General features: G+C 34.2%; 1 pseudogene across 1 annotated transcript in view; it reads left to right on the forward strand.

Moving 5' to 3' along the window:
- The window catches only part of LOC104589778 (putative LRR receptor-like serine/threonine-protein kinase At1g53440), a 32810-nt pseudogene that overhangs the window by 4646 nt on the left and 13973 nt on the right, over positions 1-14191 (forward strand). Inside the window, exons 2-11 of the transcript XR_016084201.1 lie at positions 10387-10555; positions 10718-10789; positions 11179-11247; positions 11347-11418; positions 11497-11568; positions 13334-13405; positions 13488-13559; positions 13689-13760; positions 13880-13951; positions 14043-14117. The product of XR_016084201.1 is annotated as a putative LRR receptor-like serine/threonine-protein kinase At1g53440 (transcript). The remainder of the gene's footprint in view (positions 1-10386; positions 10556-10717; positions 10790-11178; positions 11248-11346; positions 11419-11496; positions 11569-13333; positions 13406-13487; positions 13560-13688; positions 13761-13879; positions 13952-14042; positions 14118-14191) is intronic.

The following is a 14191-nucleotide window of genomic DNA, read 5'->3' on the forward strand; positions in this document are numbered from 1 at the left end:
AATTTTCCCTTTCCCATATTCATTTACCTTTAATAATTTTTTAATACTTTACAATAAAAAAGTACATAATTTTTCAATAGTTTTCCAAAACCTATCAAATGTAATAAGTTTTCCTAAATTTTCCAAAATATTCCAATAATTTTCAATAATCATTTAACATATTTTAAATAAACTTTCAAAAGTTTTATATCTTTTAATTTCAAAAATGTTATTTTACAAAAATGTAGTTTGATGAAAAATTTTGAAAAAATGATTACATTTGTGTAATTATGGAGATTTATTGAAATCTATTTTAAATTATTATTAAATATTTATTTTTTAGGTAGTTTATTAACAAAATTACACTAATTTATCTTTTATTTTCCAATATAAATTAATTAGTAATTTTATTTTTCAATATTATAACATTTTATTCCTCCATCTGCATTCGATTATTAACTATAATAATAGCAATAACTAAACTTTTATAATTTTGATAATTGTTAAATATAATTCTGAATTTTATAGAAATTAGTTAGAGTTTTGAATATCTATAAAATGTTGTTAATTAACATGAGTATAACAGCATTTACCAAAAATACTTTAAAAACTCATAATGAGTTAATTAATAACAATATTTATTAATTTTTGTTAATTTACTAAACATACTAATAAGAATATTTAATTTTTGATAATTTACTAATATCGTATTTATCAACTTTTGGCAATAACACTATTTAATATTCATTGAATATGGATTGGATTAAATATTAGCCATATTTAACTATTTTTTAATTGATATGAATATTTTAAAGGAGGGAAAGTGGATATAAATTGGGGGGAGAAATTTTAGGAATTGATTGAGGAATGAGGTAACATGATAAGTTCCTAAAGGCTTAAAGGAGATACCTTAGGAGAGAGATTCTAGGAATATTTTTTAGGTAGTTGGGTTGGGAATGTTGACATGGCTTTGTGGGAGTGATGAGAAGGGGAGAGGACAGAAACATGCTGACGAGGAACTTATCATGATTGCCCGAGTCATGGATTTCAAAACCAGACTAGATTGGATGATCGGATTGGAAAAACTGAGAACTGGTTCTGTTTTACCCTAGAACTGTCATTTTAGCCAAAAACCATTGACTCGGGCAATCAAACTATTCGAACCGTTCAGTGATTTTTTGTCATTTTTTTATTTTTTTAATTTTTTTTGTTAGAACAGGCCATTCGTTCAGTTCAAATGGTCAGATCGTTCGACCCAGGAATCGAACCCTGAATGATTCATTGTTTAAAAGTATTTTATCAGATCATATATTTAATCGGGTCCGTCGATCACTCCACGTATGAATGCGTAATCAATTAATTAGGTGTTCGGAAGATACTTGCACCCTAATATGGGAAAAGTTAAAAAAAAAAAAATATCCTGATTCTCCACCTTGCCCCCACACATGGGAGATTGGCTTCAATCAGGTCAAGCCCGTGCTTACACCACCCCAACATCCTCTTGTAACCACATTGGGAATATCTCCCCATGAAATAAAGCACATAACTACAAAGATATTCCCAATGCAAAGCTATAAGGGCTGTTGGAACGGGCATCACTTTGATCGCAGTCAAACTCCATACACGGGTCTAAGGGGTAAAGTCATGCTGGATTAGGTTCGAGTAAGGTCAACCCTAGTGCAATTGAAGTTGTTAAACCCCCAACTATAACCCTAACCCAATCCGCACAAGTTGGCCCGAATTTTCTACTTCCATTGGCCAAATATACTTATTTCTTAGATTTTAAGGCTCAGTTTGAAAAGAGTACAAATGCAAATTTGTATAGTACAAATACATAAAAATAATACAAAATACAAGGTTTTGCACTCTACATATTTGTATTTGTACACCTTCCAAACTGAGCCTAAGGGTTCATGTTAATTCAAATTTGCATTATTATGTATAAATATAAAAAAAATAGTTATCATATTTTAGAAAAAATATATTTAAACTAAAAATTCTTTACATATAATATATGTAAGATATATACATCTATGGATGTTGCATGGTTGCATATGCATACGTGCAAGAATAGTGAATCTGCATATACACAAGTACTTACATGCATGAATATATATATTTAGATAATATTTATACGTGTATATATGTTGTTAAGTCAGGTTCAGGTTGGTTAAGGCCTCAACCCTTACACAACGTAAAGTTAAATTTGGTTCATAGTCATACTTTTTAACCCTAATAACCCTAACCTGAACTTCAACCCAACCCAATCTAACCCTAGTTTTTCAGGCTGGGTTTGGGCTAATCCAAACCAAGTTGTAGCCCCAAGCAATCTTCAATTTTTGCCTTTCAAAAAGGGTAAATTGCAAAGACCCCTTGTACTATGGGGTCAGTGACAATTACCTCTTGAACTTTTGCTTTGCCACAAGTACCCCCCTCTATTAAAGTTCCCAAGCAATCTTCAATTTTTGCCTTTCAAAAAGGGTAAATTGCAAAGACCCCTTGTACTATGGGGTCAGTGACAATTACCTCTTGAACTTTTGCTTTGCCACAAGTACCCCCCTCTATTAAAGTTTCTTTAGTTAACTTAGAAAAAGATTCTCATTTAGCTATTTAAAATTTTTAAATCTCCAATATACCCTTTTCTTATTTATTTAAACAACTCGTGATTGGATTAGTTTTCCTCTTGGTTACTGTAATAGATCCTTGCAGATTTTTTGTTGGATTATTCAGACGAAATGGTAGAGGTTTGTTTCTGCTAAATATAAATTTAAGATTTAGTTTGGTCTTTCTTGATTTATTGGAGAAAGGAGTGGATAATTTTTATATTTTAAGATAGAGACATTCATGTCAGTGAATGAAACAAGAAATTAAATAAACTTGTTTTTCTTTATATAAAAGGAAGAAATCTCTATGAAAAAACTACTGGAGGGAGGGCCTTCCACAAAGATCGAAAAGGCAAATGGGAGAAAGATCCCTTTGAAAGTCTCTCACTAAACTTAAGGTGGCAACATGACCTGCGTTGGCCTAGCCAATCAGCTGCTCTGTTTCCTTCCCGTTGCCTAGCATTTTGTGACATTGATGGAGGCAATTCCGAATCTATCCACACCGATCTAGACCACTTGGTTGACTTCGATCATACCTGGTTTTACATTAATTAATAACAAATGGTTTACTTTTGATTAAAAATAATATAATTTACCATAATTACATTAACTTACTTTGATTAATAGTAAATAATTTAGACTTAAAAAATAAATAATTTAAATTAATTTATTATTATTGTAAATAATTAATATACTATACATTACTACTAATCAATAGCAATTTCAATATTTTTTTTGGAATTTATTATAAAATATTATAATTTATTGTTATTTAATTCACTATTAGTTAATTAGTTATAGAAAATTATTAAAATTGCAGGGATTACAATTTTTCCTATAAAATTGGGGCCCTACCCTGCTTCGCCCCGAATGGGGCAAGTTTTCTCAAATTTTAAATGGGGATAAGGCAGAAATGGGGTGGGGACAGGAAAAATATTTTTGTCCCAAATTAGGGATGAGATTTGCATATAATTCCCTAAACCTAATGGTAAATTAGTAAAATATTCATAGATTTAATATTGATTTTTAAAATATCTCTAAGTTTTCTCATATTTTTAAAATATTCCCTAACCCTAACCCAAACATCAACCCAACCCAACCTAACCCAACTTTTTTGAGTTGGGTTCGGGCCAACCTGGCCCAAGTTGCAGCCTTAGGTAGCCCATCTCCCCCTCCCTTAACAACCCTAGTGGCAATGGGATTTGATCCCAGGTCTCTACTTTGACGAGTCAGCTACTTCTGCCAACAAAATATTATGTTGTAACGTGTTGGGGTTGAAAAATATTTTTTTTTCCTTTTTGAACAAAGAAAGGCATGGTTTTCAAAACCGGACCAGACCAGGTGGTCGGACCGGAAAAACTGGGAACCAGTCACCTGACTGGTTCCATTTTCCTCCAAAACTGCTTTTTCCCCCAAAACCGTTGATTTTGGTCAACAAACCACTGAATCGGCCAATTAACCGTTCGAAAGGTTTTGACCATTTTTCAAATTTTTAAATTTTTTTATTTTTTTGTCAGAACGGGCCGGCCATTAAAGTCGAACGGTCAGACCGTTCAAACAGGTAACTGGACCCCTGACCGGTTCAGTCACCGATTCGTTTTTAAAAACCATGAAGAAAGGCTCTCACGCTGGCACGCTGCAATGGATCGTCATCCTCATCTGTTTTGTCATTTTGTTTATTTCAACTGGGCGTCAGCCATTTCTGGTTTTCTTTTCTTTTCATGGGCTACACAACGTGGGTATCCATCCCGTCTGGTTTAGTTTCATTTCACCTTACAAGGGAGAGAAAGAGAGATGGTATCTGTACTACTGAAAAGCTCGAATAAGAAGATGTTATCTGCTCTTGTCGTCTTCTTTCTTTCGTTGAATTGCTTCGGAGAGTATAGATCTCAAGCGCAAGTCTTGCCAGAAGAAGAAGGTACGTCTCTCTCTAATGAAAAACTTGTCGTAGTTTCTTTTTGAGCAATTTGTCTCGATCATGATACGGTAAAGGCATGATATCACGAAAACTTTGTACCAATCAACCAGTGTTAACCAATAACAGTACATGATATTCATCAAAACCCACATCATAGATTTTTTTCCCTTTATCTAACCGTATCAGATCGGTTGGATTGCAAATTCTTCACTGTCTGGTCAGAGATTCATGCTTGGTTGAACCGAAGGGATAGAGAGAGAAGGAATTCCACATTGATTGTTCCGTTCCAAGTTTCAATAATCTTGAAGTTCTGGTTCTCATGTCGTTACACTTTTGATTGTAAAGATCCAGCGTAGCGTAGAGATAGAGCCGTAGACTTTCCACCAGAGATATAGAGAGGACACTTCACAGTTCACTCACGTTTGGGCGTCTAGATGCAGTCGTCGTCATGGGTTTTGATTGGTTCAATGTGAGCCACGAGGACACAGTCACAGATGATGGCTCTGATAGTCTACCTTTTTAATTTGTACTAAATGGTGATCGTCGCCCACGGGTTGTAAGGTGTGGGCCCATTTAACTAATCACGCTTTCCGGTATCAGTATTACTTATTTTTTAGGAGTGCAAGTTGGGCGGCTTGGGTGGGTGGTGTTTAAGGTCAACTCAGGCTAACTTTAAAGGTGCAAATCTCGAGCTTGGCACTGGCCCAATCTCAGGTTATACCCAAGTTTATTTACTTAGGCCCAACCTGAACTTAACCCAATACAACTTGGGTTGGGCTCAAGCTCAAGCTGGGTTAGTTGGGTTTAGATGGATTGGTCATGTTTGAAAGAATTTCTATGCATAATATTACATAGTCATCTATATAAAGTTATACATATACATACATAAATACATATATATATATATATATATATATATATTAAAATAAAGTGGTCAAGAAATTTTTTCTTTTTTTTGAATTTTTTATTTTTTTTATTCTATGTCATTTTTGAAATAATCAATGAGATGTACTTTCCCAATTACATAAATAATCTCTTCTGCTAAAATTTAGGGTAATAGTATATAAGGGTAACTTTTGGGGTTTAATATCAATAAAAGTAATATATTTAAAAATTTTAAAAAATATGTTAACTTTTTAAAAATAATATCAATAAAGGGTAAAAATAGTGTTCATCTTCTTCTTCTTGCCATTTGTTCACCAAAGCTGCCGTCTGCCACCACCTGCCACTGCCGTCCTTTGTCGCCCGTCGCCGCCTTCGCCCACCTCCGCCACCTCTGCCTCTGGCCACCTCTGGCAACGTTGCCGGAGATGGGTGGAGACATAGGTGGCAGTGGTGGCAGGCAGAGGAATGACCATCAGGAGGTGGGTGGAGGAGGCGACGGATGGCGGCTCTGGTGAACAAATGGCAAGAAAAAGAAGATGAACAATGTTTTTGCCCTTTATTGATATTATTTTTAAAAAGTTAATTTATTTTTAAAATTTTTTAAATATATTACTTTTATTGATATTAAACACCAAAAGTTGTCCTTACATACTAGAAACCCTAAAATTTATCCTAAACTACCTCTCCCACTTGAGTTCGACTTCAAGCACTTTCAATTAGGGCACCCTTGGCGCAATTGGAGGAGGTACCACATCTCATCCAATTTGTGTAAGCAGTTGAAGCATGCGGGATGATTCACGCCTTACCTAATTCATTTTTCGAATCCCCTCCCCTCCTCTCCTCTCCTCTCCTTGAGTGTCGCAGGGATTCATTCTCTTCTCCCTCTGTCTCCCTTCATCCACCCAGCAGTGGCTTAACAAGGAGAAAGGGTGGCAGCAGCACCAAAATGAGTAACCACGCAACAGGTGTTGCTCACGTTCATTAACTCCTTCAAGTATTCTCGATGTCTTCTCAACCAGGAATCTGATCTTCTCCACTAACATGGCATACCCTCTGCGAGGCATGAGGTTTCCATTATTTCTCCTATCAGCATCCTCAAGAAAGCAACGTAGCAGTTGCAGGCGGCCGTTAGCCCTCTGAAATTCGTCGTTGTATGATAGAGTTGCTTTCAACCACACCCAAAGCCATCTGTGATTCATTCCCTGAACCTTAGATAACCACACCCAAAGCCATCTGAATCTAGAAGTAAGAAATTCAAACAACCAGCCTTGAACATTTTCATTTCCTAGACCAGGAAGAAAAATAAAAACTTGAATACGACCATTATCAGCTGCCGATTGAGGGGAAGAAAACAAAAAGTTGAAAACAACCATTACCGACTACCGGTTTCTAGTATCCAATTACGGTTAGTTCTAATAACCAGTGATGATGGCTGCTAGTAATGGTTGTGTTTAATAACCGGTGATGATGGCTGCCGGTTGCCAGTATTCGACTAAGGTGAATCAGATCAGAAAATGGGAGGGGATTGTCGCTGCTACTGCTGGTCCCGGTCGTATTTCTGTCTGGGTTCACTGCTTGCCACTACTGTGCTTCATCTTGAACAAGGGAGTGTTCCAGATATCAACAGTGACAAAAGAGAGAACAGAAGAAGAGGGAAAGGGAGAGAAAGACAAAAGAGAAAGAGAGGATGGGAGGGTAGAGGTGGAGGTCTGAAATGGGAGAGAATCCACCACTGGTTCACCGACGTCGTTAAGTAACGACGTGAAGCATCCTGCATGCTTCAATCGTTTACACGAATAGGAGGATGCATGGCGTGTCCTCCAATTGCGCGAATGGTGCCTGACTGAGGGTGTCTAGACTGAAGCCAAACTCCCCCGACTTTCTCCAAAATTATCTCTAATTCCTATTTATCTTCTAAATTATCTATAATTTCTATTTATCTCCACAGTTATCTCTAATTTAGTATAGAGTTTCTCTCCTAAATTATCTCTAATTCCTATTTATCCTCTCCCCTACTTTTTATCTATATCTATCTAAGAAAGTACGGATTAAAAAATTTAAGAATTATTTAAATATTCTAACAAAATTATATAATAACTTTAAAACATTTATTAAAAACACAAATAATAATTTTAAAGTTTTATAAAATATATCACGAAATTATGTACTAACAATTTAAATTATGTTTTTCGGATTATCAATTTAAATGTTTTTCAAATATTTAATAATATGTAATAGCTTTAAATAAATAAAATTCAAATAACAAAAAATTTGAAATATTTTATAGATTATTTAAATATTTATCTTAACTAGATTTTCAATAGTTAAAATAACGGAATTATGTAATAAATTAAAAAAAATATTCAAATTAGAAAAATATTTATAACATAATAATGAAATTAATAATAATTTAATATATTACAAAATTAATAATGAAATTATGTAATAATAGTATAAATTATGATTTTATGGATAATTAAATTCAATAAATAATTAATATTATATATATTATTTAAGTATTTAAATAACTAAATATTTTAAATAAAAAATATTTAACATAACTAGATAGATTTTAAATAGTTAAAATAAAGAAATTATGTAATAAATTTAAAAAAAAAATCTGAAAAGTAAAAAATAGTTATAACATAATATTGAAAATAATAATAGTTTAATATTTTTACATAATATTGTAAATAAGGAATTTCACTTTTATCAAGTAATAATTCGAGAAAATATCTTTCAAAAAAATAATATTTATTAATAATAATTTTAAAATCTTAATCTGTATTTATTATATAATTATATATACTAAAATTAATATTTTTTGTATTTCAGTAATTATTTATTGTTTTTTGTGATAGATGTATTTTCAATGATTATGTATAAATTTATTTTGTTTTGTTATTTAACAGAAAACTTTCAATAATTATTGGAGATTAAACTACTATTATTGAATTTTTTAAATTTAATTTATTGTACTTATTATTTTTTTGTAATTATTATAATTTTTGTATTTTTTCATTATTAATATATTTTCAATATTTATGTATTTTTTTTATAAATTTTCAATAATTATTGGAGATTAAACTATTGTTATTTATTAGAGTTGAGATTATTAATTTAGCTAAAATGATGCGTGTTCATGAGTTGGTTTGATTCGGTCATAGGCTATTTGGCCAACCAAATTGACCTAGTCAGGTTGGGGAGTTGGTTAGTTGAAACCGACTGCCTTTTTTGTGAAAACCGATCCGCTCAAGTTGTATCGGTTTGGGTTGATTTTTTGTTTTGGTCAATCAGTTCAAAAGATTTAAACTTAAAAATTAAATTGAATTTTAAAAATTATAGTGCAATTATTAAAATATAAATTTAAAAATTAGATTTATGATATATAACATTTTAGACTAAGAAATATGAGAATTTTTCCACTTTTCCATATTAAAATTTATATTTAAAATATAAAATGTTAATATATATCCATGGTTAGGAAATTCGATTTTGGTTGGTTTACAAATGGCCAAAGTGAAATTGATACAACTTGGTCGAATTGGGAAATTTTTTAACCAAAGCCAACCTAAAATACTTGAAAACCAACCAACTCGGGTCGAGTTGATCGGGTTTGTTGGTTTCATCAGTTTAATGAATAAACCTAACTAAAATTAATTATTGTTATTTTTGTATTATAAAAAATTACTAAAAGTAGTATATAAAATATGAATAATTAATAATTATTTAAAAAGTTAAAATATAAAATAATTGTATACTCTTATGTAATTCTACTAGGGTCATTTACTACACCACATCTTATAGTTTTATATATTTACTTAAACATACCTTATAGTTTTCATTTTATTAAAACATCTCATATATTTTACAATTTATTTACTTAATCAACCTTGCATTAAGGAGTGTTTGTTTTGCCATTAGGCCCATGATTTTTTTTCCAAAAATACCATTAACACTTTTTTTGTACATAAAACAAAATTAACTAAATATGACCAATAGAGTGGTTGCCCATGTTTTATAAAGGGCAGAAATGGTATTTTTATTGTTATTTTCTTTTGATTAAATTTATTTAAATGAATATTAGGATCAACACTGTCATTTTCCACTGTCGTCTAATGGAAGATTGATTAAATCCATTGCAAATTATAAGTGGTGTTTTAGTAAAATTTTAACTATTGGGTAGATTTTAGTAAACCCATGAAACTATAAGGGATACTTTAGTAAATGACCTTTCTATTATTTAACGTTGTTCGCTTAATAAATCCCGTGCATCGCACGGGTCCCCACTAGTACATAATTAAAAATATATTTTTATATAAATATAATAAAATATGCATGCATTTTTTTAGTGGGCTTGGTTTGGATTGGGCCCAGTTCAGGTCAAGCTTGAGCTACTTGAGTCTTCAACCCAAGTCCAACCCAACTTTAGATCAGACCCGAGTTTGCAGGCTCAGGCCCAACCTACAACCCAAAACCTTAGGCCCAATCCATATAAAAACTCAGGTCAGGTTCGGGTGGGTTCAAATTGGAATCCCACATTTGCACCCCTATTTGTTTTCATATCGTGAGGTCTGTGTGCATTCCCAAATCTAAATTTCATTTAAGTCCAAAAAAACAAGAAAAATAAAACGAAAATCGTTTAGGTCCTTTCTTTCTAAGAGAACATTTGCACCCCTATTTATTATTTCTCAACCCCTTGGAATTTTGTTATTGTTTTTCTTATTTTTCAAAAGTTATCAAATAATTAAGGGCAAATTATTTAAACCTCCTCTAAAGTTTTTGACTGTTGCTAAAACTTCTTTAAAGTTTCTTAATTTCATGAACTTTACGTATTCATACATATCTGATAAGAAAATAAAGAGGACTTGCATTCACCCAAAATGTCATTAACTGCTTTTATATTACCACTCATTACTGCATTGGTTAATTAATTTGTGCTCGCTGGGAAATTTAATGCATGCTAAATTTTTAACGATCACTGGTGATCACTCTTTACAGTGAAGGCTCTGGAGCAAATATCAGCTAAATTAAATAACAAATATTGGAACATTAGCACGACTTCTTGCAGTAATGGGGGTTTCAACACAACCTTTGGTCCTCGTGTTCTCAGCATTGTCATCTGCAACTGTTCTTTCAACAACTCCATCGTTTGCCATGTCACAAATGTGTATGTACCCCCACTTCCTTCTCCTTCTACCTCTCTAGATCGAACCAGAGCGAGTTGTGCTGTAGTGGGATTCCAACTGAATCAAATGCTTCGATGGCCATGATCAGCCTGGGGTCATTATTCTCATATTTATTATCTATTTTCACTGTTACTGAATTGCAGTCGGCTGAAGGGTCTGAACCTGACCGGAGTTCTTCCTGACGAATTCGGGGATCTTCCATATTTGACAGAGATGTAAGTGATTATTTGGGCATTTCAGATATTTTTCCCTTTTTGAGAACATGGAATACTGCTTGATCATCAAAAAAAAAAAAAAAGAAAATAACCGTTGGTAGATTGTGGGGCCCAATCTTCCATATTTGACTGCTGCTTGATCATCACCGAGCCCGAGGTTTGTATTTTGTGAGTCTTGTCTTGTGCATTCAGAAAACGGTATTTATGTATCTCATCTTATGATTAATGGCTTAAGAAGATTGGGTATATGTCCTACATCTGATGATCAATGGCTTGAGAAGATTGGCCAAAATTTCCCCAAGCAACAGTCTTAGATTTCGAGGTTTGCATTTCGTGAGTATTGTTTTGTGCATACCATTTACAATTAAGAAAGCCTTCTTCTTCAACAGAGATTTTAGCCGAAACTATGTCAATGGGTCCATTCCTGCGAGTTGGGCTCGGTGCCCCCTTAACACCATGTAATTTCTCATCCCTTTACTGTAGTTGCATTTCGAGTTTTATAGGTCTAGCAGAATTATTTGATAGGATTACATGACTGAAATCATTGTGCATTGCAGATCCCTTCTGGCAAACCGCATTAGTGGATCAATTCCAGCAGCAATTGGTAGCATTAAAACACTGGAGGAGCTGTAAGTTATGATTTAATATTCTCAATAGATTATATCAACAAACGGCATCTATGTTTCTGATCCTAATATGGTTTTCAGGGTGTTGGAAGATAATCAGCTTGGAGGAACCCTTCCTCCAGAGCTTGGTAATTTAGGTCGGTTGAGGAGATTGTAAGGCTTCTAACCTTGTTCCCTTTGTTTTTATTTTATTATAGTATACTTCAGTTTCCAACAATATGCCTATTGTCTTCTTTACCGTTTAATTTCAAGTTTGGGTATATGGACCAATTTGTCCATTTCTGATATTAATGCTAATGAAAAATTTATGTTGTTATATTATCATCAGCAGCAGCTGCCTTATCACCTAATTGATTGGAAGGATAAATCCTGTCTTCCATTCTGTACTATCTAGGCCCTTGGGCTTCTTTAGTAAAGCTCTATCACCCCAAGCTCAGGCCAAATCTGCCTATGAAACAAAAACTACTGGCCATTGTTTCTGCAGTTCACAGATAGAGGCCTATTTGTTGGGTCAGAGGATCATTATAAGAACCGATCAGCGAAGCCTGGCTAGCCATGTTAATGGGATTTGATTATGTCATTGAATACAAACCAGGTCTAAGTAACAAGGCAACAGACAATCTTTCACGCATATGGCCCACTTGGGAGTTTCTAGACGTAGTTTTCCCCTTATGGACCAGCATCGACAATCTTTCACTCAGGGTATTCTATAACTAAGAATATATTGTTCTAAAAGGGCTGGATGGTGATACCATTAACATCCAAATTCATTCCATAGCTGCTGAAACTGTTTCATGATAGCCCCTTAGGTGGGCACTCTGGCATTTTGCGGACGTACCACTGATTATCTTTCCATTTCTAGTGGCCTGCTCTGAAGAAGAAAGTCAGAGAGTATGTGGCCCCATGCCATGGACTTTATTTCTAGGCTTCCTACATCATTGGCAAGTCTGTTAGTGGTGGATTGATTAACTAATTCTGATTTCACTTTTTAATATAAGATACTCAATATAAAAGGCAGCCCAGTTTATGAGGCTCCCGCCAATGTTGGATCTGGGGAGGGGCAGATGTACACAGCCTTACTGTTTCCAAGATTTGAACCCTGGTCACCCCCATTGTGCCAAGGCCCGTCCTCGTAAACTATCCAATATGCATGGAATATATTAAAGTGTAAATTCAAATCTCTGAGTGTGTGTCTTTCCCTCTTTTCTTTTCTTTTACTGTCTAGACAGAAAAAAAAAACCGAGGAAGAATGAAGTCCCTCAGACTGACCCTTTTCATCCTCCAATACACCTGAAAGAAACCACTCTGGGAGGGTTAAGCCCCAAAGCATCTTAGTTAGTTCTGCCTACTCTCCTGGCCGAGGAATCAACTAGATTATTGGCAGATTCCCTGATCCAGCAGGATGAGGTTCTCCTTCTTAATGCCAAGGATCTATCCTCCTGACTGAGATGTCTGCAATCCTTTGTCCTTTCCCTCTGTCTCTCATCTAGCCTACCATGATCTGAAAGTTCTCCTCCTCTACAGAGTGGTATGTTAGGGTACAGTCTGGGATCTCTCAAAAGATACAGTATGATGGCATGACCAGAGTTTCTGACATAAATAGCCTCTGTATAGACCTAAAGATATAACCATCATGGCTTCTGAACACCCACCAACTCCTGAAGGACTTGGACTGCCCAAAGAGAATCCTTCAAAATTGAGTTTATTAGCTCCTTGGGGCCGGAGGGAGCATAAGGTACAATCCCCTTAGCTGTAAAAGAACAAGCTACATGCTGCCATTCTTTCACCATGTTGCCTTATTGAATCCTTCAAACTCCAATTTAGTGCATCATCGCCATTAACAATTATAATACTATTACTATGTTCTTTTTTTTCTCTTTTTGCTGAGCTAATATAGATTGCTTTATCACTCTTCCAGTGTTGTTTCTGCAAACAAAATAACGGGCCCAATACCAGAGACATTTGGAAATCTAAGGAACTAGACAGATTTGTAAGTCGATATTACCAATTTGGGCCGCTGTTGCTTTTCAGGTTACATTTCCCTAAATTTTGTTTCTACTCACTACATGTAGTAGGATAGATGGAAACAGTATATCTGGAAAAATACCTAACTTCATCGGGAACTGGACCAAACTTGAAAGCCTGTGAGTACCATACTTGATATTTAACTACATTGCGCTTCTCTGCATTTTGTGAGCTTATTCAAGATCGATAACAATTACTGTTATCTAAAGACACTATATCAACAACGTAACTATTTCAAACTGTTGCAGTGACATGCAAGGTACATCCTTGGAGGGCCCTTTTCCTTCTACAATCTCCCTGTTGAAAAACTTAACTGAACTGTGAGACATCATTCCACTCTTTTGTATCTTCTATATTAAGTTTAGTGGTTTTTTAGCTTAAAAGCAATGAAGATAAATGATGGTACGCATTTTCTGATATGATGCCTTTCAAATTTCAGGAGGGTGACTGACTTGAATGGATCAAATATGAGTTTTCCCAACCTCCGTGGCATGAAATTCATGCATGAATTGTGAGATTAAATATGCATGGTGTAACTTCATGGCAATGTTTTTGTGGTTCCTTTAACCCACAAGGTGTTTGGCTTTGGTTGTGTTCTCTAGGATACTCAGAAATTGCATGATTATAGGCCAAATCCCCAACTACATTGGAGAAGAAATGACAAACATTAAAAAGATGTAAGTTTATATGGTTGGATACCTTTCTCCAGATGCTTTGTCTTTTAACTTCATTTATATGTTGCTTTTTCTGG

The sequence above is a fragment of the Nelumbo nucifera genome, chromosome 3, assembly GCF_055504915.1.
Source record: "Nelumbo nucifera cultivar China Antique chromosome 3, China Antique-T2T, whole genome shotgun sequence".
Lineage (NCBI taxonomy): Eukaryota > Viridiplantae > Streptophyta > Magnoliopsida > Proteales > Nelumbonaceae > Nelumbo > Nelumbo nucifera.